The sequence below is a fragment of the Oryzias melastigma genome, linkage group LG6 (assembly GCF_002922805.2).
Source record: "Oryzias melastigma strain HK-1 linkage group LG6, ASM292280v2, whole genome shotgun sequence".
In the NCBI taxonomy this organism is placed as follows: Eukaryota; Metazoa; Chordata; class Actinopteri; order Beloniformes; family Adrianichthyidae; genus Oryzias; species Oryzias melastigma.
Genome location: NC_050517.1, coordinates 16,167,507 through 16,172,048, shown reverse-complemented (window position 1 = coordinate 16,172,048; position 4,542 = coordinate 16,167,507). Strand labels below are relative to the sequence as shown.

The following is a 4,542-nucleotide window of genomic DNA, read 5'->3' as shown; positions in this document are numbered from 1 at the left end:
GTTTCATTTAATTATTTATATATGGAAGAGCAACAGTGGGCGGATCTTTATGAGACCAAAACATGAATGCTTTTACCATTCATTCTTGTTTACCTGTGCTGTTCAGTATCCAGGTATTTATATCTGACTCACACAGATAGAATTGAAGAGATGTCCTGGATCGATTTTAAGTTAGTGAATTGGATTGTTACTCCAATAGTCTAATTATTAGTCAAAGGAATATTGCAGTTTCTAAACAAAGACATAATAAAAATCAGCTGATTAAGTTTCAGCTTGTTTGATTTAAAAATGAATATATTCTGTGAACTTTTGAAAAAAAATGTAAGTTAAAACTGAACTTTTTATGAGGCATTTTTCTGACTGGAAATTTATGCTGATAAGATGTCACAAAATGAAATGTTTAAAGTAATGCACAGAGCTGACACTAGATGGCAGCAGAGATACATGCGTGTCTGTAACCAAGTATGAACTCTGTTCTGCCAAAAACATAGACTGTATAAAAAATAATTATAATTATAAATAATTATTTTTACAGTCTATGGCCAAAAACAAAAAAGACTTTTAACTAGTAGAGTTTATCTTAATTGGATTTCTGTTTACATTTATCTAAATTATTACTGAAAAATGTAAAAGCAACAGGCTAATCAACATCACTGTTAAATACATTTCAAACACAAAAGAGCATTCTTTCTCTGGGCTTCAAAAATTTCTTTCAATACATCATTGCGTATTTTTTAGTTTTTAAATTAAGTCATAAAGGCATGTTAGTAAAATGAAGAATATTTCTATTTATAATGGAGCGCTTACATTGTTTTTGTAAAGTGTGGAGAATTGCTTGATCAAAAATACCCAATTTTATTCACTAGATGGCAGCACAAGACAGAAACGACTAAACTAGTTCCTACACACACAATAAAGTTAGCTTAAGTCAAGTCTGCTATGTTAAAAAAACAGATTCCTTGTCATTTTTAGAGATTATATAAACTGTATTTTTTAAATCTTATTACTGAAGGACTTTCAAGAATCTTTAGGTCATATTGTCAGCCATTTCGGTTCCCAAATATGGCAAATTTCAGCAATCCTACTTCTCCTAATATTATATTAGTTAAGACAGTGAATACTGTTTTGTAAGAAATTTGCTTATAAAGAATAAAAAATAAAAATGTAACAGAGTTAAAAATTTAGCTATGAATTGTGGCCATTTTTTAAATCCAAGAAAGCTGCAAAGGTGACCTTAAAAATGTTGAAATCCTTGTGGCATAAGCTTTCCAAAAATGGATAGTTTATAGAACCCCCAAAACTACCAACAACACTGCAGAGCAGACCTGACTAGAAGTTGGATCACAGAGACACTTGTTGAAGTCATCAGTTGTGACCGTGATGGATCCCCAAAGAGGGTTTTAGAAAGGCAGATGAATGGAGACTTGGTCACAGTGATCACAGCACAACTTTTTGATAGAATAAACTGTTTCTTGACAAAGAAGTATATTACAGGTTCAGTGGTTTCACCTTTTTGAAAAAAAAAAAAATCTTGAACGTGGTTTTTCAAACTCAGCACACGTCTTGATCACCATGCCAGGACGCTGTTCTGTCCACTTCATGTAAATCCACTACAATTTTTTTCCCCCTGTTTAAAATACACAATCCATGCTACAGTTTGCTCGTGCTGATCTTTTAAAATTTCACTGAAATATCCATTAAAGTGCTTGGATACAGCACTCAGCCAGCTTTGTCAGCAAGAGGATTTTGCATCATACTTATTTGTAGAGTTATCTGCAGCCTAAAGCTAACTAGAGATTTCTGAGACTGTAATACTGGAAGTATCTATTGATCTTTTTCTTGAGGTTGAGTCATAGTCTGACTGATGACTTTAAGCATCAAAACATTTAAAAGGAAGGAGATTTTTAAGTCCAGTTGCAATTAATCAACCTCAAGTCTGAGAACCGTCACAACATATTGATCTTACAAGGTAAGATATTTATTGACAAATATAAGCACAAAAACCATACATGAATGATAGTGAAACAAGAAAGACAGTCATATAGAAATAAATCACAATAAAAGTGATAAAACAGACAAAATTCAAAAGAGGAAACTTTAAAAATCTTATGATATTAACATTTTAACTCTTAGATTTCATAAGCTCTAAGTTGCAGTTTAATAAGTACATCTGAAAGAAAGTAGTTTGTGTTAAATTGAATTTTTGAAAAAATATTTGGTTATGCTCTTATTTATTGAACACCATCAACAAGTTAGAGGTAAAAATGAATCACATCCAGCATACTGACATTAAAATTATTTACATGCAAAACATTAATTGTGGATTAAAAAAAACTTTTTTTAAACTTACACCTTCTCCAACTCATATTATTGATCTTTTAAAAATCTCAATACCTTTTTGTCACTCAATTTGACCATGTGATAACAGAGTAGATACAAGAGCAATTCACAAATGAGTCATTTTTGTAACAGTTTTCTCTTAAGAAGGGATTTGATCTCTTGATGCAGATTCCACCCTCAGGTTGAGTAATTCCAAATTTGTCCCTTCTTGATTTATTTTAGATAATACGTTCTTCAAACAACAGGATACGATCAGACCAAAGGGAATGCAGAGCAGAAGTCCAATGCTCTAAAACGTTACAGAGAAAAAAAAATAAGCATGTTATTATGCACTTTGTAAAGAATATATTTCTTGCAGATCAAGACCAATGGCCTGTAGGTACAGATTTAAAGATGGTTAATTGCTCCTTACCTGAGAGATTGTGTACGTTGTTCGAGTGTAGCTTAGTCTCTCAGATGTGTTTTTGTCTGGTTTGCACCACCTCATCAGTCCACCACCACTAACTTCATAAACCCCAGACCAGTTTGTCAGGCCACAAGCTACATATTCCCCATCAAGAAACAGTATGATGAGCCATGTGAGAACAGGAACTGAAGTGTGGAAGAAAATTAAACAACAGGAACTGGAACTGCCATGTTTATGCACATGATACATTAAAACAGAGATTGTAAATCCTGGACACAAAAAGTAAAGAAAAACAAACAAACTATTCCATTCTCTTCTCTCACTGCAAGGGCACAGGAATTCTGAGTCCAGCATCTTCTCACAGACAAGAAGAAACAATCCCATGATAATATTTGATGCCAGAGGACTCTCTTTAACTTTTTTCGAAATGATAGACGAGAGACTCTTTCTTGCATCCATCCTTTGTTCTACAAAAAAAAAAAAATCTCAATAACTTTACTTGTTCAAAGGATAACACAAGAGTTTCTGTCAAAGCATAACCCAAAACTATGTACACATCCAATCATGTTTTACGCTCCATTCACTTCGAACATGATTCTTGCCTTAGAGGCGGTCAATTTCAATGTTATCTCAATGTACAGACAGGAATTGTAAAATGGGGCAGCGTGTCATTGCATCAACTAATCAGGGACTCAACTTTGGGCATGAGACATTTTCTGTAACAGCAGGAAGAATACGCATTCAATATGGTGGATCGATCCATTCTGAACTTCCAATCATTTTCTTAAGCAGCTGTATCCCTTTCAAGGCAGCTGGGTTTCTGGAGCCTGTCCCGGCTACTGTTGGGTGAAGGCTTGAGAGTCTGAATCTCTCGGCACCAGGAGAGTCTCTGAATAATCTCATCAACCCAACAATGGAGACGTGATTACCAATATTTTTGTAGATCTCTTTGAAATAAATAAACCTGATCTCTTAACATCACCGGTGCCTTCCATGTATTGCAAATGAGATAAACACAGACACCGCTCCATGTAGCGATCAGGCTAAAAACACACAGCTGGGAGCACATTTTTGAATGGGCAAAGAGCAGAGAATTCAGTGTGCGGCTAAAGAGAGGCGCCCAATGTGAATTTGCCACGCAAATCCCATTCTGTATAAACGCAGCTTAAAATAAAAAAAATAAATACTTGAAATCAGTTAAACAGTCAGAACTGAATGTTTTCTATAAAGGTTAATTCTTATTAATGGCGTAATGTAAAGTAATTAACTTTTTTTTGGAAAGGGTGTATAATTAAACATCAGAACATGGTGACATCAGTGTAACAGAAAATGTGAAAAGCGTGTTGTGTGGTCAACTTGGTTTATAGTATTTTGTGGTAAATAGGTCTGGGTTTCTTTTGGGTTAATTTGCAAATAGACTCAAAATCAGACAGAGTGATTATGATTATTATTATTTTATTTTATATTTTCTTATTTTGTTTCTCACTACTGTAATAAAAATTACAGGTCTTTTATTTTGAACAATTGATGGTAAAAACAAGAAACAGAAGTCACAAAATAGAACTTTGTTTGCGTTCTTCCTTTGTCTGTCTCTATGCCTATTCTGCTGTTAATGAACTCTAATCAGTTTATCTTTTTATTTTATCGCAGTTTTTGCATTTTTAAACTTTTAGATCGAAACGTCTATTTTCTTTCCTTGTATGTCTTGTCTTTATTCAAAAAGTGATAGGAAGTAATTAACAACTTTATTTTAACTTAAATGACTAAATATGACCAGTATGAACAGCGCTAAACAG

The 4,542-nt window shown here is 33.5% G+C and overlaps 1 long non-coding RNA gene across 1 annotated transcript in view; it reads right to left on the bottom strand.

Moving 5' to 3' along the window:
* Positions 1–2,189: 2,189 nt before the first annotated feature.
* The window catches only part of LOC118598850, a 21,152-nt gene continuing 18,799 nt past the window's right edge, over positions 2,190–4,542 (bottom strand). The window contains exons 3-4 of the long non-coding RNA XR_004948030.1: positions 2,753–3,213; positions 2,190–2,629 (exon numbers count right to left, since the gene is read on the bottom strand). This is a non-coding gene — a long non-coding RNA (uncharacterized LOC118598850). The remainder of the gene's footprint in view (positions 2,630–2,752; positions 3,214–4,542) is intronic.